At 35.1% G+C, this 23,565-nt stretch overlaps 2 protein-coding genes and 1 long non-coding RNA gene across 5 annotated transcripts in view; all 3 read right to left on the bottom strand.

Annotated features, from left to right (window-relative positions):
• The window catches only part of LOC139970048 (uncharacterized), a 39,476-nt gene extending 22,972 nt beyond the window's left edge, over positions 1–16,504 (bottom strand). For 2 of the 3 annotated variants that reach the window (XM_071975655.1, XM_071975656.1), the window contains exon 1: positions 16,118–16,504. The gene's annotated coding sequence lies outside the window, so the exon portion shown is untranslated. Of the gene's footprint in view, positions 1–3,233; positions 3,839–16,117 lie in introns of those variants that run through there. The other variant, XM_071975654.1, reaches the window with a different exon arrangement.
• Positions 16,505–19,876: 3,372 nt separating this feature from the next.
• On the bottom strand, positions 19,877–22,199 carry LOC139969343 (uncharacterized). The gene is made up of 2 exons (XR_011793693.1): positions 21,879–22,199; positions 19,877–21,810 (listed from the first exon to the last, which is right to left on the bottom strand). It is a non-coding gene; the product is annotated as an uncharacterized lncRNA (long non-coding RNA).
• A 261-nt stretch (positions 22,200–22,460) lies between these two features.
• Positions 22,461–23,565, bottom strand: part of LOC139970073 (uncharacterized) — a 202,587-nt gene continuing 201,482 nt past the window's right edge. The window contains exon 9 of the transcript XR_011793912.1: positions 22,461–22,796. The gene's annotated coding sequence lies outside the window, so the exon portion shown is untranslated. The remainder of the gene's footprint in view (positions 22,797–23,565) is intronic.

Here is a 23,565-nt window from a genome sequence, read left to right as displayed (position 1 = left end):
GAGCGTCTATCTTATTCTTTGTGCTTTACGTATCGAATCATTCAAATTTGCGTGTGATCACAAGATGTCACGTGATACGCGATTTTACCGTCTTCTACATCCCTACGGCTAGGATTGTAAGTTATAGTTGGCTGGTACTACTGTCTAAAGCCTAGGTTTAACACAACAGGGCTTAGTCTTGGTCTAGCACTAGTTATAGTAGGCTAGTTAGTAGTTGGTAAATGTGCAGTTAAGTCAATCTAGCCTAGGCCTAACTTTTATTTACTTAGTTATTTACTTTATTTAAAATTTACCCAATCATGTTAAGTTACCTAAGCCTAACGAGGCTACGCTAGTTAATTGTAACCTCGACCAATAAGCCTAGGTCTATGCTTCTTAATAACATTGCGTTAGGGATATAATGTTGTTAAGGAAGAGAAATAAGGTGATATGGTGGCCTGTATCATACTCAAACTACTTTGTGGAGCCAAACAAGTTTTGTGTACAGTGCTCAGATTTGATCATTAAAAAACAATAGTAACTACGTAAGTTGTAACTTAGAGTAGCTATTGGGTGTAAGGTATCAGAGGGCCGTGTGAAACGGGTTAGTTTAGTTTAGTAGAAAAACAGGATCAGGAGGGACACTCAAGTCCCCATCAAGGACCTTATAGTCCTGAGAGAGAAAGAAAACTGAAGAAACAAACACTCTGAGCCAATAACCATGCTTAAAGTGCTTGTCCAAAGCATTCTTAAACCCATTCACACTACTTGCAAGTACAACTTTCTCAGGCAAACCGTTATACTAATTTACAACCCTATTAGGAAAAAAAAAATATGCCGAATATTAAATCTACTTGTAATACCATCTGTAAAAGTTGTAGGAGGTGGATGGTAAATCTCTCAGCCTGTGATTAGGGAAGTAGCTTAATGAACAGTCCATACCATTTGGACTAGATGGTGCAATTTATGTGATGTTCTAATTATTTAATATTCTTTCTTTTCATTTCAGAAGGACATCTGTACTATATCTACTCTAATCTACATGTTGCACAGATAGTTAAATATGAAGAGGTATATTTATTGGAAGCTGCCAACTAGTAGATCTGGATCTCTCCTATACTTCGTACAAAACCTGTCTCAAACCTTAGCTTCTTGCCAAAGGTATTAGAGAAAGTTGTTGCTCGGCGCCTCGATCAGTACATGGACGACAACGAACTTCAAGAAAAATATCAAAGTGCCTATACCAAGTTACATTCGACCGAAACAACCCCAATCAAGGTACAGTCCGACATCGTGCATAACATAGACGACGGAAAGGCAGTAGCATTAGTTTTACTGGATTTATCTGCTGCATTTGACACCATCGATCACTCAATTTTGCTAAATCGGCTTCGTAATATGTATGGGATAACCGGAAACGCCTTAAAATGGATGACTTCTTATCTTCAAAATAGACGCCAGTCCGTCATCATTGATAACATAAAATCTGCACCTCTGTTACTTAAATATGGTGTTCCTCAGGGATCAGTACTAGGACCAAAGTTATACTCCATGTATACTAAACCACTGGGCGATCTTATGAGGCAGCATGGCCTTGATTACCATATGTATGCCGACGACACCCAAATTTACCTTTCGTTTAAGCCACTTGATTCTCCTGATGCAATTAATCCTCTACATATATTGGAGACATGTCTTGAAGATGTCAGAAAATGGATGGCTGTTAACATGCTTAAGCTTAACGATGACAAGACATGATAATTTTCCATTCAAAGCATAGCAAACGAACGATCCACCTTCCTTCATTGAGAATGGGCAATGATGTCATTCCACCCTCGTCATCAGTACGGAATCTTTGTGTGTTATTTGACTCATATTTGTCCATGAAAAACCATATAAATTTAATTAGTCGGTCTTGTTACAGCCAATTACGTATCATCGGGAGAATTCGTCTATCCCTTAACGAGGAGGTAACCAAGTCTCTCGTCCATTCACTGGTTACATCTCGTCTCGATTACTGTAATGCTCTCTTGAATGGAACGTCATGCTCCTCAATCAAAAAACTACAGAGGGTCCAGAATACGGCTGCCAGAATCATCACCAGAACCCGTCGTTACGAACATATAACTCCTGTACTCCGAGACCTGCATTGGTTACCAATTCATCGCCGGATAAATTACAAACTCATTCTGCACGTTTTTCGTGTTCTTAATGATCAATCTCCGGGTTATATGTCTGATTTAGTTAAACGCTACACGCCAGCTAGGGCATTACGGTCCCAAAGTCATCTTTCTCTAATCATTCCTCATACTAACAAAGTCACATATGGAGATTGTTCTTTTAGTGCTGCAGGACTGGGGTTGAGAGCGCATCAGTCGTTCGGTAGTTTGGTTTTCGTGCCCAGGTTCTTTCCTAGGCGACTTTTTCTTAACAAGTAGTGTGTTTTCTGGTGCTTGTGTTGAGAAAAAGACTGAAATACAGACCATACTAACTCAGGAGCCATTATGCACCTTTCAGTAAATTCCCTTGCATTAACATATCTTAGAATGTTGTTTTTGAGGGTAAATGCATCAACAATGACGAATTTCAGCACTTAGCCAACATGGAGGATCATTAGGAAAGCATTTTCAAACCAGAATTTGCAATTCATAAGATTGACAGTATAGCTATGATGTGTAATAATTCATTCTAAACGACTGACTTTTCAGCCTATATATCAGTCTAATATCCTAGAAAGTGTTCAATCTAATTTAGACTGGTGCTGCAATAATTCGGTCTAAACTTCTAACTGTTCAGTTTAAAATGGTTTGATTTTCAGTCTATTATACTGCAGAGTATTTAGTCTAGCTAAGACTGACATTCAGTCTTTACATTTCAGACTGGAATTTAGTCTTTGTAGTTTGATCACTAATACCATCCATCATTAGACTAAAATTTCAGATGATTAGACTAACATTTCAGTCTTTCATTTTAAGGAGAGTAGATTACATAAACAAAGAAAAAAGTGAACTACATAGGTGAGTTCAAAATCAACAACAAAAAGACATCACACATACACAAGCTCACCCTAAAATGAAATAACTTGAATACAAATTGACACTAAATGAAGTATATCGTGTTTGTGTGTGTGTGTAGGGGGGGGGGGGGGGAGGTCGGGAGTGGTGGATTTCCCTCTTTGTCACCAGGTCCTGCACTATACCACCTCCCTTATTTCCTACATTGATCAGTACAATCTATGAACCTTATTTACTTACCTAATCAGGTTTTAATTGGATGTCCTTTGTTTTGGTGTAAATATCATTGACTCAATGAGCTTTAGTTTCAATAAAATGGAAATCCTTCATGTTATATTCAATCCTTGATTATTGGTTCCGGTATCAAATGGTCCTGGAATGGGTGGTTGTGTCCAATTGTTTGGTTGAGGAAGTGTTGATTAACATACAATGCCATAGTTATAGATCAAGCTTTTCTAAGTCTAAGGTGAAAATGACAGTATCGGAATTCCATTACAAAACCGGTCAATATGTCCAAACTGTGCAGATTTATAAAGCTATTTCCAGTAACATATCCACTACTTCATATTTTCCATGATCGCCGTGTTAAAACCTGTCGTACAACTGATGCGCCATACGTTCTGATTTGATTATTTAGTTACACTTATATTCTGTGTACTTTTATTATAAACACAATTTCAGTTATGAGTCATTTCTTCAGTAAACGTAGGAACAAACAAATATATTCATAATTATCCAACCGAGTCGGAGGCCTTACTGCATATACAATAGCAGGGAGACGTCAGTTACTAAATTTTAACTGATGACGTAAAAGCCTTTGTAACGCCTTTGCGAATTGTCCTGTTTTAAGTAACGCTTAAATGACTTCTTAAAAATGGCCCTGGCTACATACTTTTTGTATTATATTACTTATCTCTATTGGTAAATAGATTGATAACCGAAGATTGAATTTGAATACACAATTTGAACTTGAATTAAACTTGTATATATGGCTATTGTAAAGAGTTACCAAAGATTTGTTTTAGATGTGTCAACAATTATTTCTTTCTTGCTGTCATCGTCGTCGTCGTCTTCGTCGTCATCGTCATCGTCACCGTCATCGTCAACAAATAGGCTTTTGGGTTCATTCGATGCACCCCAGGAATGCACTTTTGTAAAATGGAAGGGTGCTTAGATGCAAAATGTTGCTACATTCTGCCACTTTTGCTATGAAGACAATGAATCATTAACAGGAATTACTTGTTAATGTTTTGTTTTTTTGTAGTGTCCTTATATGTATCTGCAAAAACTGACATGGAGTGGTAATTGTAGCGGTGTGTGTGTGTGTGTGGGGGAGGGGGGGGGTTGATTGTGAATTGTTCTTTGAATTATATACTATTTACTACATGGTTTATTTGTTTAATGTACCAGAATGTAACTCGCTATTCAACGTATCATACAGGCGGCTATTTTTCATTTTGTGTAACAAAATGGTTTAGTTATCCGACAGGAATTCGATCCGTACGGTATCATGGACAATCGTGATGTAACAAACTCAACCATTTTATCTTGGAACTGAAATTTTACATTCATACCCTAATACATCTTTTTATGTATCATTTCTTCATACAATAATAAATACGTTTCCAATAGATGTATCTGTTTCCTTAATGTCATATCTCCTTCTTCCCAAGTGAATGCATGAATTTCTTAAAATAGTTTGTCATTTTACCATGTATGCCCAAATACACACACTATTCCTGTATGGCAATCTACCTTTTTTGGCATGGGCTGCGAAGGGGGGGGGGGGGGGTTAAACAAAAAAAGGCACTTTCAAATGAAATATTTCTTAATTTATCAACAAAACGACATTTTTAAATAAGGAAAGGACACTTTCAATTTACAAAAATTAACAGGTTCCTTTTTATTAACCAGTTTTACAAATCTGGATGGGGAGCGTACCCAGGCCCTACCCGGTCGCGTTTTTCCCCAAACAAGTTTGCAATTGTGTGTAAATAGTCGCTCATGATTGGTCGGAAGTATATAAATATAGAAACCTTGTACTTCGCGGTAAGCAAAATGTCTGAATCAATTCGTTGCAACGAATGTATACCCGTTTAAAATTTCCCGAAGCTTTTCGTCAGTATATGCACTGGCGGATCCAAGGGGGGCCAAGGGGGGCCATGCCCCCCCCCCAAAGGTGAGCCAAAAAGTGTTTCCGAACATCCGCTAAATCATATGATTGGAAATTAAAAAAATCGAGAGGAATAGCAGTGGTAGACTAGACTTAACCTTTTCGTTTTCTGGTTTAAAATTAAATGCAGAGCTCCCAACTGACCCGCAATTCGCGGGAATTAGACCCGCATTCTAACACCCAAACCCGCTGACCCGCACAAGCGTCCGAAAAACCGCATTGTAATTGTCAAGTATACATAAAAAAATTTGCATCAAATTTTGACTTAGCAACCATCATTTCTTTAGCATTTAGCATAATAGAGTATAAAACCTCCTTTACAGTAAGGTGACCAGACGTCCCCGATTTTCGGGAACAGTCCCCGATTACAGTGTGTTGTCCCCGATGAACAAGTGTCCCCGAAAATGTCCCTGATTCGCAAAATGTTCAGGAATTTCGAAAATATCCCACATTATTAGTAAAACAATTGTAAAAACAGAATTTAGTCAAGTGTGCAGTCGCAGAACGGAACTAGCCAGTATTTCAGTTGGGCCAGTGTAAAGTGGAATATGCTAGATCGATCTAGCCTAGCACTCATTCGTAAAGTAAGTAAATTTCATCTAAGGAAAGCTACATTTTTGAAAATAAAATCGACTTAAAAAGTGCTTCTAAGTATCACCATTTTACATCTAAGCACCTTAGGCACTTGAAATTTTTCAAAAGGGGAGGGGGACAGCCCCTCCCCTTAGACCCCTCCCCCATATCAGTCACGCAATAAATGTCCCTGATTCCAGTCAGGTAAATATGGTCACCTTACTTTACAGCATCATTTGAACCTCAAATTAGCCTATAATTCTTTTCATTGGGGCGAGCAGCGAACATTTTCATGCCACGGGAAAGAATGAATTATCACCTACTATTCAATTTATTGATGTTACACACAAAAAAATGCATATTTCTCAGAAAATTTTGGGTGACAAAAGCCTTTCTAAGTGCCACCATTTTACATGTAGGCATCACCAGGATTCCAAAAATAATTCAAAAGGGGAGGGGGACACCCCCTCCCCTTATACCCCTCCCCCAGGACGGCGATTCGTGGCATGGACCAGTATTTGCCTTCTCAAGAGTTGGGAGCTATGTAAATGTATGAGCATGAGGATTTACAGTTTAACACCATTTTGCAGTTACAGGCTGGTTGTAAGAAATATATAACCTATGAGAAATAAAATTTCTTGAGAAAGATGATCCCAACTTTGTTTTATAAATATTTTACACTTTGTACACTTTTGTACACTTTTGTCGCACCAGATTGCATCTGAGGGCATTCAGCAATAGAACATTTTCCAAAGGGGAGGGGGGCACCCCCTCCCCTTAGACCCCTCCCCCATATCACTCTAATGCCACTTTGGCCCCTCCCAAACAAAGGCCCTGGATCCGCCAGTGAGTATATGTAGATATCTTTGGAATTGGTTTATATATTAAGCACCCTAGTTTGTTAGATTGTATGATCTACTATCGATGTTTGATCGAAGTTTTCTGTGAAGCCATTTATCGATAACATAGCACCGTAACAGTTTCGTACATGGTGCATCACACATGTGCTGTAGGCATATATGTATTAAGGTGAACACAGTGCAGTGACGGAAGTATAGGCTACCATACTGCACACTATGCAGTATGGACATTTGAGAACTGTGTTGTGATGCAAAAACAGTTCAGTTTTTACCCTACCCCCCCCCCCCCCACCCCACTCCTATCCCCTTCTGAAACCACTTCTTAAAATTGCTCAGAACTTTTGTCGAGATGACAGGATTGATTATTATTAGTAGCTTGTGTCTATACTTTGACTCAATAAAAGGACCAACTTCCTCTCCACCAAAAATAATTCTTTCAAGGATATCAGTCATTGATGACGGTTACCCAGCATTCTTCACCCCTCACTTGAGCTTCGGCCTATCCTGTTTAGTCCTATATGTACTGTGTATATTCAATAGTTTCCTCTATATATGATCTAACCCAATGGAGATACATATGATTTAACAGAAAAGTTGTGTAAATAAAGCATTGATTATTCGCAAACCATTTCCCAAATTTTAGACAGGAAAATTGCAGACTTACTGTAGTCCTAATCTAGTCGCGCAATACACTCACGTATAGTTCCAATTCAAACTATTGCTGCTGTCATGTTTGCGTATATTCATTTAAGACGTGTTATTTTAGTGTATCCATTCCACGAATCGAATCCGATTTCAATAAACGGCTCACGAATCTTGCAATGTATACAGCGTATGTATCATAAGTAAGGTCAACAAGTGATCCAAGCCTTAAAGGTAAAGTTAGGGCGTTTAGAAGGCAACCCCTTAAGTAGATTTAACTAAACGTCACAGGACAATCAACAACAAAATTGTATATGTTCAGCTTAAGCATCATGTTTCAGTGACGTCCATGAACTCATTCATGTTTTGACATTTAAGACCCATTGGCCTTATCATTCTTCTGATTCAGTGTATGTCTTCCATTTTTCTATTTAGTGATGGGCATCATTGATGCTGACGTCACGAGCAATCTGATTAGACGATTAGCTGTTTGGGAAAAAAATCACGCCCGGCCTTGCAATGGAACATTTCAGACTATTTGGAAATTCAATAAACAGCGGGTTATTACTAGAATTACTCGTCATGAAACGCACTTTCCTCGTCGTATTCTTCCGTCAAAAAAGTTTAGTAGATTTTCAAAAATACAAATCACGTAATCGTAGCGTGCGTGTAGGAATCTATGACAGTATACAATATCCGCCGCATGTAATATCATATATTAACGACACTGGTGACAAATCTACAGTGGTTCTGGAGGGACAGGCGAGTTCTTCAAAACACTTTAAAGTTGCCTATTTTGTAGAGCTCACGAGTTACGCTAACGTTACCGCTTGACGAAAATGATAAAACAAATTCGAGCTTGGTGTGCTTCACGTAACTTGGCAACAAGTCAAAGATATGATTTTCATCGAGTTGTAAAGTAAACGCTCTATTCATATCTTGGCCAAAATTAACAAGTTGAGTATGTGCATTGTCAACTTGATAGAAATCATTTGACGTGACTACAACTCGCCGGTTCTTTCAGCTCCAAGGCACTGTTTTCTGTGACGTGCACCTTTCCTTACAATGTGGACCCTGTGGTTTTGATATTGCTGAGCAATCAGTATGAAATGTTCACCAAATGGGAGTGAGGGCGGTATTGAAGAACTTAGCTTGAACAACATCCGGATGTGTGACGTTATTAATTCGCAGAGGACATTGTTAGATTTTGTAGAGGGTTTCAACTGGTAATGCGTAAGGTTGGCATGTAATATAATTGTTTAGTAGTCGAATGAGAACCTTATTTATAATACATAAACAAGTACATGTGCTCCTCATACGTCTGCTGCGGTGCCAGCAGTTATTTATACAACATTTAACGACATGTTAACTACATAAAATTATTAACATTTACTAATTTAATATTACCAAGAGGAATTTTAAAGTTCCTTTGATAACTTTATTCTACTCTGTGGGTCGAGTTTGATAAAAAAAAAATACAAATGATACAGACTCTACGATGTTAGTAAAAGAAACCTTTTGAACAATATCGAATCTGCCGTTGCGGGCCAAAGGGTTTGTACAAAGAAGACTTCGGCTTTGAGTACAACGTTTCCGTATGTTGCCGTGTTGGACGAATCCGACCGTACTCTATTACTCTTCCAACCAGAATTAATGATCAAAGCTATAGTCTCATTGGCAATAGTTTCTTTAAAATACCAAATTATTTCTTGGCAACAAAGTGTTATCTGGTATACTTATGTACGGATCCTGCATGTTAGCAGAATCATTCCGGAATGAACAGAAATAAAAACAGTATTTTAATGAATGCAGTAAACGTAAGAAAAGACAATCACATTATATTCAGAATGGAAGCATATCCGAAAAAAAAGTCCAAACTAAGAGAAGGCGAAGCTGACTTTACTGGAAGGCTACTACGACCCTGGCAATACCTCCCTCCTGGGGGAAATACAGATAATAGACAAATATAAAAGAGTCTATAGGAAGACATTGTTTAGTAAATTGATTGATGCAATTTGACGCAAGTTAATTTAACACATTTAGCAAACCAGCAACACAATTTCCTTGCTCGTAATAATAGTCATTAATGTTACGATATTTTTCACTTGAGGGTATTTCATATTTTTTAAATCACATTTAACAAAATACTTAGGATTAATTATTGGTGAAAATTTATCAAAGAAGCAACATATTAATGATCTATGTCATCGTTGCCGATGTGTGTTATTTCCTAAGCGTGGTTAAAAGGAAATTTGCGATTGGTCGATGTCGGGCAAAGGTTAATGCTGCCCTAGCCCAATGGTAATTAGGTGTTTAGGTTGTGACCTTTTATACCCACATCCTTGCTTCGCATACTTACGTAATCGATGAATACTTACGTATTATGTGAGTGTTACGTAGTTACATGCTTCATTCCTCTCATGGTGCAGGGGTGGCGTCGCATGTGCTCTCATAGTGAAATCCTAAGTAATATGTTATCTATATATGTTTTATAAAGGCATTAAAGGGGTAGATATCCTAATTGTATACTTCTTTAATATCGCATTCTTGAGATTTGCTTTTAATGTGATTTTGCTATATGCTTTGTACCATCTTTGTTGCCTTTTCGTGTATTTATTGCGTTGCTTATTTGTAAGAGTATCTCGGGTTAAAGTATCATCTTCGTGGAGTATCTCTCGAGAGGTTATTATTTTTATTGGTATTCTATGATTCTCCAAAAAGCCGCCGAAAACCCCCAAAAGCCGCATAAACCCCTGAATGCCCCTGTATTTCGCAGTTTGACGTGCGGCTAGTTTTGCACGTCAGCGATGTTAAGTTGAGCGTTATTATTATTATGGAGGTAATTTTTGTTAATCTTAGTTTATGCTTTGTGTTTCATGTTACCAAATGTTCTTTGTTATACTTCTTCCTTTTGTGCAGTATTTCTTAGAGGAACTTTTATTCTGTTTTATGTTATTATTGATTTGTGCAAATTCATGTGTTTGTTTCACCTGTGTTTGCATACTAATGTTTTGATATTTTTACTTTTGAGTTTTCACCGTGGTCCTGTTGAACCACGAGTGCAAATAAACGTGTTAAAAACCTCCGACTACGTTGTTCAGCAATCATTGAGCGTTGTCTCGGTGACAATCTATGTAAAGGTTTTATTAAGTACAATGGTACTGTCTAGTATATAATAAACACTATTCCAAATGAAATAGCAATTTAAATTCACTCTCCTTGTATCTATTCTTAACAATTGTAGTTTGTGGTACAGCATGTTGGGTCTTATACTACGTTCTGAAATCCTCTAGAAAATCTGCGGAATAGTTTGATCAAATTATTTATAATGAAACCTACCCCCCCCCCCCCCGCATCCCACGCCTATAAATATGTATCGATCGAGCGGTATCATCCTCCTCCGTCAGAGCAAAATAAATGTAACATGTCACAAAAATTACATCAGGAATTTATAAATTAGACAAGACCATTTATGTTTTTCAAAACAGAGAATAAAGCATGACAAGATTATAGCTCGTAGCGGACATATCATTATGGTCACTCAAATCTCTTAGTTAGACCGAGGTGTATACTATAATGTGTAGTATAAATGACTTGGTCAGAACCCTACACCCGGAAGTAAATAAAATACTGAGTGGGCAATTGCTCCCCCAATAAATCATTGTGCCCGCCCTATTAAATATGTTGCTCACAATCTTCATTTTCATACCAGAGATATGCATAAGAACAACCAAACCATCAGGAGCCTATATCAAGTAGATGAAATACTCATAGCCACTATATCAATGTATAACCTTTTTCTTACATACTTCATTATCGGTTAATTTTCGACATACTAAGTCGAAATGTCAACAGTTTGTCCATGTGGTCCTTTCTTTACCCCGTATTACCTAACACCAATCTAATCAAGAAACGTTGATATTCTGAGATAACATAGTTGAATTAATGAGGTATTAAGGCGATATCGTGAGGAATAAGTCGAATTATGAAATACAACACCAATATGTTAAGATAATAAGTCGAAATACTTTATTTAATCTTCCCATCTTAAAGTCGAAAGTTAGAGAAAATAGGCGATAGTTTGAAATATAGCAGTGAAAGTTTGAGATTAAAAAAATGCAAATTGGTTCTTAAAAGTGAAAAGATGGACCTGTTATTTCGAAATTTCCACTTCTTAAGTACCAAAATTCTAACATTCTTAAAATAATTTAAGACAATTTCCAGGAAAGATATCATTTCTTTATGAAAATATATTAAATTTGGAACAGTTGTTGAAATTTCCAGGTAAGCAGCGAATTAGAAAATGGAAATTAGTGTGAACATTGACAAATTATAATATAGTGTCATAAGTAATGATTCAAGACATTACGTAACAGATACATTATATAAAAGTTAAGGCCATTATGTAAAAATATGGTAAGGAAATAAAGCACAATACAAGTAATATAGGCTTTCCTAATCATCGAGTGTACGTGATATATACAGATTAAAAACAAATTGACATTATTGTATATTAGTTTAAATTGTTATATTTTATTGATTGTGATTTTAACCAATTGACGTCCATGAGAATTATAGTCATACATACTGATGACGTAGTGATTGATGAATGACGACAATGGAAATTGAATTGTTTCTTGACAATGTGAAGTTATTAGAGCAAACGAATTCATAATTTGTAATACTTTAAATATTGTTTACACTTTTTTGGAGTTCTTCTTATATTTTCCTTTTCTGTCTTTTTTTGTGATATTTCATTTAAAGTCTGTATAAATAAATTTGATAATTTTCAACACTATTTGGATAAGTTCCAATTTATGCGTGACAAATATGTACTTTACTGTAAACATGTTATTTGCGGCTATAAAGTATTTTTTGCCCGTTACCGTAAGTTTTGTGTTGCATTCGAAAGACTGACATAATTGTCTCCGTCAGTGGCGTCGTGCCCATTGGGGCCTGGGGGGGGGGGGCACAGGCCCCCCAAATTTTGTCAAAGGTGTCATAAAATTTTGCCATAATTTTAAAAAAAGTGTTTTCGAACAGTGTCAGCAACTGAATTTCTTGTAGGGCTTACGAGAAATGGGGCTTCTATTGACTGCTTGGTCAATGGTTAATTGGTTAATTGTTGATATTCAGTCAATCGAAACAGTTAAATAATTACTGGTTGATAACTAATGAACCAAATGTGCCATCAACGCTGCCATCGTTGAACAATATTATATATACGTAGTCCCAGAGTAAGGGCAACCCGTTACCTTTGCCAAAGTCAGTCAATTTTCCATGAAAAAATGGCAAATTTTTTAATTGTTTTCTAAGCCTGTAACAAAGTTCGGAAAGTTAAGATAAATGTAGTGAACAGAGATTATGGGACTCCATGTGAACTTCTTCTTAAGTAATGCAATCAGTTCGCTAAAAGGTCCACTAGGATACATTTTCCTCATGATCTGACAGGTAGTTTTGAAAAAAATGAATAATAATAATCATTTCAAATACAGTCACAATTAACCTGGAAAATAATCACTTCGTTATCGCGCGTTTTACCTTAGGTTTCGCTACTTTCGCTTTTTCTGCCCATGTTTTCAAACGGCATCGTTTTTTCTTTACCCAGTCACCACTTCTCACGGGCATGGGCGGCGATCATGGATCAGCCAACACAAAAATGTCTTCAATTTTGGGCGCTTCTGTGAGACGAGGAATTGGTAAACTGAGGAATAAATGGCGATCACTTCCTTCGAGAATATTTCCCAAAATAAAAAAAATTGCCGTAAATTTTGATCAATTTTAGGGGTGTTGCTTACTGCCATAAAGCACGGGAAGTGCCGTTTCCTGCAATCTGAGGGGTCTGCCAGACGAAAAATGTTCTTGTACGCTGCGCGCCAACCCGTGGTAGCGCTCCGCTTAGATAGTCATCACCTGCTCACGGGCCCCCAAAAATTTATTTTCGCACGACGCCCCTGGTCTCTGTACTAGATTGTATAATCCAGTCACTTTTATTGATGACGTCAGCTGTTTAAACTGTCATTTCTCAAAACTAAATATATAAAATATTAAAATAAAACCTATGCTGACAGCAGTGGTATTTTTGTAGTTTACAACATGTACAGTTTAGATAGAAAAATATATAATTGAAACAGCGACCACTATTAATAATATCCCACACTTTAGGCGGAAAAGGACACAGGTAACGTACATATTTATAGCGTTGACAATTATACGCTAACAGTGGCATGACCTATATGGATAGGGGGAGGGGTGAATTTGACTTAACGGTAAAAAAAAGTTCTCAAAGTTGTAACTATGGAAAGAAGGACGGCTCTTATGGAGCACTTCTGTCTGCGACGCCTATGCGCACCATTGCACCCCTCCTTCACCCCACTAGCTTTGTTATAGCAGAACAAAAAGAAATGGCAAAGAAACATAAAGAGCAGATTTCACAGATCAAGTTTGATCGGATTCGTTTCCATTCGATGAACGTTTATATTACAAAATTAGTTCAGACATTTGTGTCCAGTGCTGACGTCATTAATTTAAACCCAGTTCCGAGAAGATGAACTTATTTTGATAGTTAAACCTTTCTTGGGTCAAATTTTATAAAAGGAAGAGGAATGTTTATCAATATAACCGAAACAGTTGTTATATGATCAGATTGTATCATGTATCATACGAGCTATGCTTTTAATGGTTATCAATATTCATATTGATTCTCTATTCACCGTCATGTTACTTTGAATCTGATAACTGAACGAGCTGAGTATATGACGGACAATATAACTTGATGCTTAATGGGGCCTGGGTGATCTTACCTTATCAGAGTTTCGTTAGATAAGCCAGTGATAATAAATGGCTTTACGATATAATATGATAGCAAATATTAAAGATCAATTATGCATTATTGTGCAAACTCTTACACTCTTTGTCTAATTTTATCGTTTCTGGAGTGATTTAAGTAGATTGCAGTATATTATATGTTAGGTTATGTAGGTACGTTGTTGTACTTTTGAAGGTGGAAATTCAACACAAACTGCGGCATTTAGGCAGAATCGTTACTAACTGATAACGTGTATTTAGCAATTTAATGTCTAAGGCTCCGTAAGTTAAGAATGTACATTGAAATATATATAATTTAAATGATGTTCTTTCAACAATCATATTTAATATTAAATATCCAAAGATAAACATCATACGTACGAACTTCATCCAGGAAATAAGAAATCGGAAGCGAAGACTATAAAGTATGCTGATAATATGACGTCACACTGATACCATTGATAGCTATACTATCCTCTTCCACCAGCAGTCACGTTCTCCCTAAAGCTCTGCATCTCTATTGAGTCGTGGTGATGAGCTCGCAATAGCCGTCATTTTATTGAGTTACGAAAAAGAAATAGACACGAAGGTACCAGCAAAGATAATTCGATCGAACTTTTCGTAGATTTACAACGCTGTGAAACTACAGCCGACATACATTTGCTTGATGCAGCATAGGCTTAATTTCTATATAATATTATGACTAAAAAGGAAAATGAAATTAAACGTTTCAGGAAGTAATCATTTGATCATCATAATGGAAATAACTTTCGACATTTTACCACTGTCAACTAATTTCAGTGCCGTGGATAAAAACCTATGTATGTTTATGTTGGAATACGGTAACTTAATGACGCTTAGATCTGTATGTTCTGTGATTGATAACACTGATGGAACACTACTGATGGGGATCTCTCTGATATTAATTTGCGGCTTAGTTTGATACTTCAACAACATCATACAGTCGATTGTTCGATCATATTACACCAGAATGTCAAATTTTTAAGAAGCATTTTGAGTAAAGAAGGGGAAATGTCTTTAAATAGGCGCATGCGCTATACTTGCTGTTTAATCCCTGTAAAGATATTTTAATATTTCATACATTTTATAATGATGGTACTAAAAAAATATAAACTTAGGCTTTTCCATTTTCACAATGACAGCAATTTATATTCAAATGGTGGCAAAATCAATTCTGGTAATTACAAATCATTTTGAAGGTTGGTCAAGAATTTTTCGTAGCGAAAAAGCAGTAAATGGTTGGTAAAGACTACATCGGTGCTTTAAACATTTCGAATAAACTTAACATCACGAATATAATTGTACTTGCCTGGACATTATGTTTTCAGGGAGACAGTTTGTTATTACCATAGTAAAGAAATGATTTAGACCGAGCTTTTGACGGAAGGTACTTAACGCCATTGAATTACGCAAAACAGTGAAAGGTGATTAATTGATGCATTAGCGTGACATAGTTCGTTTGATAATTAGTTTAATTCGTATGTAATATCATGTTAGGTTTTTCTATAATTTAGTTTCCAAGAAACGATTTTCTTACCCTGGAAATGATGACTAATTTACTTTAATTACGCAAAGGAATCAGTCACAGGTCAATGTGTATTTGTTTTGGTTTCTGTGTTATCAGCACAAATGACAGACAATGACTGCACTAACTAATTCAGCCTCTATCAAGAAAGTGAATGACTATTGTCTTACATAATTCACTTTATTATAATTGTTCACTTTGGGCTTGGGTTGTGATTGATCATCGGAGGATGTTCAAAACATCATTTTTTACCGTAACAAAATTTAGATTGTTACTTGTTAAGCCGATATTTTAATTTAAATGTTTATCAAAAATAATTATAATGAAGGTCATTAAAAGTTGCTTCTTTTTAAAAAAAAAATAATGGGCTAGTTAAAGTTATTTATTCTGAATAGTGTTTCTGGATGTTGATGTGACAATAACCTATGTCTTGGAGAAGTTAACTGTTCTTAGTTTTTAAACTAATACCGTCTATTCCAGATTATCAATATTAGCAAAGATTTTCATTGGAATGTGTACTCACATGGGATGACGAGAGGTCAACGGGACAATACTTTGAAATCCAATATCTGTTAATCTCCAAAAACTTTCAGAAAGTCAGGAAGGTAAAATTACGTTCGAACTTCACCACCTGATCATGATTATCGTTATGCTATAGTTTAAAGTGTATCCCGGTATAAAACCAAAGTGATCCTCTCGAAAAATTGAATCCTCCTTCATAAGGAATCATTTTTGCAACCCTCTAAAATATGTATAGGTCTCTGAAAACTATTGATCCTGAATTCATGTTACATCACTTTGGATTACGAAATCATTGCGAAATATTCACATGGTAAATCCTGCGATATTGATCCAACGAGAAATTTTGTAAAAACATGTCCATGGATGTAGAGCACGATGAGAAGGTTGCAGTGTCTTTTAATTGATGCATTTGAAGTAATTATTATTTAACTAAATGGTTACACTATCACCAGCAGTCCCCGTACGTTCCATTGCTTATGTTGGATTCGATGCACAAGCAGCGAGTATATTCAAGCTATCTTAATACAATGCTGTATGACTAACAGAACATCTGTCCTTGGAATGCTAAACAAAGCTAAAGCCACCTGCGGTTTTCTTCTCATTCAGAATGGGATTTACTCGTATTGTTATGCTAATCTTACCGGATAATTGCTCGCATGTCGAAATTATTCCTGAATCACGCGTATGGCAAAGAAAAATACCAACTAATGATATATTCCAGTTTGATTCTGTCGGAAAATTTGGATCATTGCTCAATGCCGGTCTTGTTTTGAACCGGTACTCCAGGTTTTACAACTGAAAATGAAAGCTAATAGGCAATAAAATTGGATAATCGGTTAAAAATTTGACAGATTGTCTGGTTAATAATCGGAGTTTATCATCGTTAATCAAGGTTTTTCGACCGACTATGCAGGCTTATCGTTCAAAATGCTAGATTATGGAATAATTAACCGGAATAATCGTTTGTATCCATATATGCCAAATGTCCGTAACAAGCAATATTTCGATAGTCATCGTGTTGAACAATACATAAAAACAAGTTTGGCCTTTAACTCTCATCATAAACATATCGTTCAAACGAATGTTTAGCTATAACTAAATTTAGCCTGTAATTGTATTGTATTCACAACGTTTAACGAAATCATATTGGTTTTAATCTCTCAAAACTCCCCGCCCCAACCTCCGAGGAATGGAAATAGCTTAAACTGTAGTAAGCTGTACATTACTCTGATTCCACTGTTGTTTCTCTTGATGTTTAATATCTATATCATTATGTTCTTTGAATATTCATTATTGTGAACATCAACAACAAATGAATGTCAGGGCGGCCTTTCTAATCTCAAATAAGCATGGATGATCTAAATTATCATACAACTTCACTCTGACTACCCTGACCGTAATCCACATTCTTCATCCTACGGTAACTTTGTTATAATCAAAAGTTGGTTGTGTTCTTCTCCCGTGCGAATCAAGAGGGCGCTCGTACCATTTATTCACAGAGATATGGAAACTGTGCGGCGATCAATGCTGATATTGTTAAGGTCAGAGCACAGAAATGGTTTCAGTTTGAATGCAAAATATTTTAAGAGCATTTTTTAGATTGAATGCTAGTCTGTAACGTGGGACTATTTCGTTTTAGGCTAAATATAATATTATTTGTAAGTTTAAATCAAATAATTCGGTTGATTTTGATAAATCTGTTATTCGCTTCAGGACTACCGTAGCAAAGTTGTTCGTTAAAATTGTTATGCTTAATTCAAACAAACAGTAAATTAAAGTTTGGATGTTTCCAGTTCATCTTTAGTTCTTCAAAGGTTTTAATCTAGAAAAAAATAGCTTGGTGACGACGGGTTACAAGCTCTATGTACTTTATTAATTTTTCTCATTAACCGACTTAAAACAAGATACTTTAATTTGATTAACTGCAATCTAATTTTGAATACTCTGAAGATTTTGGTAACATTCTCGGTAAGTCGTAATACGGCTGCCTTAAGGTTTACAAAGATATGAACACTTTCTTTTCATCACTGATGTGTAAAATAACGTTTTCTTAAGAGTAACTTCAGGTAAATTAGGTTATCATTACACGATTCAATAATACATAAGCCCATAGAATGCTTGTAAATGAAGTAGTAAAAACTTACACTAAATTTGTATCAGACAACACAAATGTAATTTATCCTATATTATTAGTTCAAACAACATGTTTCTTATCAGCAGGTGCACGGCCACAGCCACATGGTTAGATAGGTTGATAATATTATCATAGTAGTTAACCTTACATGGCTAGGAAAATGTTACAAATAAGCACAAAAGTACAACTTAAAGCGTCGTTAAACGTTTACTTATTTTCACTCATAACGTAATCAAGTATGATCAGATTTTAACATCTTTCCGGTCACAGAAGCCTTTAACACCCATGCCGTTCCTGTCTCACCCTCGAAATGGATCAACTAACTTTTTGCGTTAGAATTTCTTCTTGTTAAGCAATTTTCTCGCCAACTCACAAAAGAGGGGTAAAATATACTGCACATACGTCAAGATTGTTTTATTCTTGTTTATAGTAAGATATGGAAGCGAATGTAGCCCAGTACTTCAGGTAAATCATGGAACTTAACCACATCGATACATCCACCCCCTCATTCCTCCACCCCTCCACTTTAATCTTCCCGTGAATTACATGTGGTGCTGCATATCTTACATACCAACAGTTGATGATGACGTCATATATGCTAATGATTCAAAATTCCCAAAACCCATCCACTTCTCAGCGAACCAACTAAACTTCACTTCTGCTAAACGTGAACTTAAGTTCGTGTTATTCCTTTACGTCATTATTATCAGTAGGTGGTATTATTAAACACTGACGTAAAATAAGATCAGCCAGTTTTCCAGTCAAATTTTCTCGTTATACAACCAAATACTCCTTATCGTTGTGCAACTAGAGAGAGACTTTCGTGTTGTCAATCTTGAACTTTGATGTGTGTTCTGTTGTATTTGTTTATTAATTTAATGATCATTATCAGTACGTTGACTAATTAAACACAAAAAAAATAACTAGGAACAATCATTACCCTATAACTGAACTTTTCATTAATCTGATATTAACGCTTGCTTAGAATGAATGGCCACAATATATCAGCTTGCGGTATACCGTAAACTGCCCTGTTAACGAGAAGATATATATCTTGCACTTCAGACCACAAAGTCACAGCATGACGGATAACATAAGCCATTTACTCAGTCATTGGAATTAAACGATACAGAATCATACATTAAGTTGTGAGACACCAAATATTCTGTCTTTGAATTACAGAGAAAAACAAGTCTTTTGAGCAGCTAAACAGTTCTTAACAGATTCTAGTTTGGTTTGAATGAAATCAAATTATTTTTGAACTTACGTAACTTGGCCAGAATCATACCTAGTTTATACATATTTCATCTACCGTTTCACTAAATTTCTGTCGAAGGTCATCTGAGGTCAAGCGGGACCAACACTTGTTTCTAGAAAAGTTCGGGATGAACTTGAAAAGAAAGTTTAAATTTATGGCACACAGAGTGATAGCGACACTTTTATTAGGAGAAGAAGAATTTCGTTATCTCGACCACAACTATACCAGCCTCACCTGTTTTGAGAGTTACTGTATAGCCATAACCTTCTGTGTGGCATTGATGCAGGACATAACAGAGTAAGAGGTTGATATTACAAGTTAGTAGCCTATATAGACTACATGTTACATAACACTGTTGACAATATATCTCTCATTAGTTCTCTTGTATTGCTTCCATTGATATTACAACATCAATACATATTAATAATTTCATGATTAGATTCTAGGAGATGAATTTATGATATAGTAACAGATAAACGGGATGAATCGGTTTTAAGTGTATCACAAAGAGAACAAGTGTGTTTGGTTTGCAAAAATTAAATATTTGTACAACCATACAGAAATACGGAAGATACCAAGAACAATACAAAATAAAGGGATAATTATTTCCTTGGAAATATACAGTACCATAAATCGATACCGCAGTGCAGTGAGTTTTCCATATTTATATGTTAGTCTGTGTTGTATAGTTATGTAAATATATACTGTTTTGCGGGACGGGGCTTGGGTTATATTGGTACACTTTATGGCTTCATAATATCCAATTGAGTTAATGCAAATTCGACAAAAACTGAATAACAATGAAGCGATCATGAATATTCATTAATCATCAGTTAGCATCATTACTAAGAAGTAGCAAAATAACGATACAAGATGATTAAAAATATGTATGGAGAGCCAATCATTGCACTTAAGGTTCATGTAAAATATACAGAACATTATCTTTGTTGCTTTTTTGTTAAAAGCTTATTATAGTACGTCAAAGTCACGTGTTCCTATTGTCTTCAAAGAAACATCTTTCGAGATCATAATAATGGAGCAAAGAACTGGATTGAAAAACAAATTATGTCATTGTTATTAATTAATTAATGTCTAAGACAATGTAGTGTGATTTTGAGTAACACAATCAATGGTATAACGGTAGACAGCCAGTCATTGTTATTATGGTAACATTTAAAAATATTCTTCTAATATTCACTGTATTACGCGTAAGTAATATCAAAGATTAATTCATAATAGAGATATAGGAGGAACGAAAGATAGCAACTAAATCTTGAAAGAAAGTAACATTGGTAAATTGTTTAAGTAGAATGTTATCTAATAATTAATGACTAAATATAACAATAATTAGAGCAAGTTTTAGATGTAGTCTTAGAATTGTTCTAAATCGAAGGAAAATATCGGAATATAAAGAAATAAAAAAGATTTGAGAAAAAACGTAATCAGTAGACTCATTTATAAAGCGCATTGAAATAACAATGAAAGAATTAAATGAAGAGTATATACAATACAGAGCCGATCTAAGTATTTAAGGATTACTTGATATACACATAATATTATCAGCTTTACTACGACATAATTATGTAATGCTAAGACAATAACTGTTTAACGTTCTGCTTATATACCTTATAAAACAAGACTTTATATGAAGCAATTAATGAAGGCAAACTGTAATATTACAAAACTTATCCAAATCTACGAATCTTGTATAGAAACGGTATCTCCAAGTTCAAATGTAATATCTCACAAATGCGTAAAGTGACCTAAAGAGACTTGCTCGTCGATAGCTTACCTATCACATAATATTAAAATGATCGATAGCTTACCCATCATGTAATATTAAAATGATCGATAGCTTACCTGTCACATAATATTAAAATGATCGATAGCTTACCAATCACATAATATTAAAATGATCGATAGCTTACCCATCATGTAATATTAAAATGATCGATAGCTTACCTATCACATAATATTAAAATGATCGATAGCTTACTTATCACATAATATTACAATGATCGATAGCTTACCTATCACATCATATTAAAATGATCGATAATTTACCAATCACATAATATTAAAATGATCGATAGCTTACCAATCACATAATATTAAAATGATCGATAGCTTACCTATCACATAATATTAAAATGATCGATAGCTTACCTATCATGTAATGTTAAAATGATCGATAGCTTACCTATCACATAATATTAAAATGATCGATAGCTTACCTGTCACATAATATTAAAATGATCGATAGCTTACCTATCATGTAATGTTAAAATGATCGATAGCTTACCTATCACATAATATTACAATGATCGATAGCTTACCTATCACATAATATTAAAATGATCGATAGCTTACTTATCACATAATATTAACATGATCGATAGCTTACCTATCACATAATATTACAATGATCGATAGCTTACCTATCACATCATATTAAAATGATCGATAATTTACCAATCACATAATATTAAAATGATCGATAGCTTACCAATCACATAATATTAAAATGATCGATAGCTTACCCATCATGTAATATTAAAATGATCGATAGCTTACCTATCACATAATATTAAAATGATCGATAGCTTACTTATCACATAATATTACAATGATCGATAGCTTACCCATCATGTAATATTAAAATGATCGATAGCTTACCTATCACATAATATTAACATGATCGATAGCTTACCCATCATGTAATATTAAAATGATCGATAGCTTACCTATCACATAATATTAACATGATCGATAGCTTACCTGTCACATAATATTAAAATGATCGATAGCTTACCCATCATGTAATAGTAAAATGATCGATAATTTACCAATCACATAATATTAAAATGATCGATAGCTTACCAATCACATAATATTAAAATGATCGATAGCTTACCCATCATGTAATATTAAAATGATCGATAGCTTACCTATCACATAATATTAACATGATCGATAGCTTACCTATCACATAATATTAAAATGATCGATAGCTTACCCATCATGTAATATTAAAATGATCGATAGCTTACCTATCACATAATATTAAAATGATCGATAGCTTACTTATCACATAATATTACAATGATCGATAGCTTACCTATCACATCATATTAAAATGATCGATAATTTACCAATCACATAATATTAAAATGATCGATAGCTTACCAATCACATAATATTAAAATGATCGATAGCTTACCCATCATGTAATATTAAAATGATCGATAGCTTACCTATCACATAATATTAAAATGATCGATAGCTTACCTATCACATAATATTAATATGATCGATAGCTTACCTATCACATATTTTATCATTTGGTTTGATTCTCCTTTAATATCACAAACAAGTAGAAACTTTACAGATGCAATAAAATAAGAACGTGAAGGAAATAATGAAAACGAATAATGAAACACAGAGAGCATACCATTGTATTTAATGTTTACTTAATGTACATTACATTATCAGCATTATTATCTTATTCAATCTTGATATATTGTGTAAGCTCACGTGATCGTATTGTCTTAACAAACAAGGCTCTGTTTATGACTTTAATAACAACGGAAGGTAAATGAAGACGATAAAATACTAACAAGAGTCCAACGGTCACTATGGTTACGTGATTAGTGGAATATTAAAGTGTTTTACGTCATCACCCAATACGGTATCATAATATTTATGTCCACATGTACCAGCTATTAACCAACAACAGTATTCCAAGTTTGGATACAATATGAAGTAGGTTGTGGAGTTATTGCAATATAACATTTTGGCCTTTCCCAAAAATTGGGCCTAATTAAACTTTGCGCTCAAATGTTCCAAAAATATTGGGGCTCACAAGTTTGGGTCCAGAAGTGCATAACCTCATTAAGATTCGTAAAGTCAGTGCTAACAAATAGGGCACACCTTCTTACTAAAATACATCTACATTAAGCAAGTATGAGAAATATCCATCACTCCGTTGTTGAGTTATCGCGGACCCAAGCATGTGTCACAGAAGCACACACAGACACACGACTTCAATATCGCATAG

This window comes from Apostichopus japonicus, chromosome 7 (assembly GCF_037975245.1).
Source record: "Apostichopus japonicus isolate 1M-3 chromosome 7, ASM3797524v1, whole genome shotgun sequence".
NCBI lineage: Eukaryota > Metazoa > Echinodermata > Holothuroidea > Aspidochirotida > Stichopodidae > Apostichopus > Apostichopus japonicus.
Note: the sequence above shows the minus strand (reverse complement) of the source record. Positions and strands in the feature narration are given on the sequence as shown.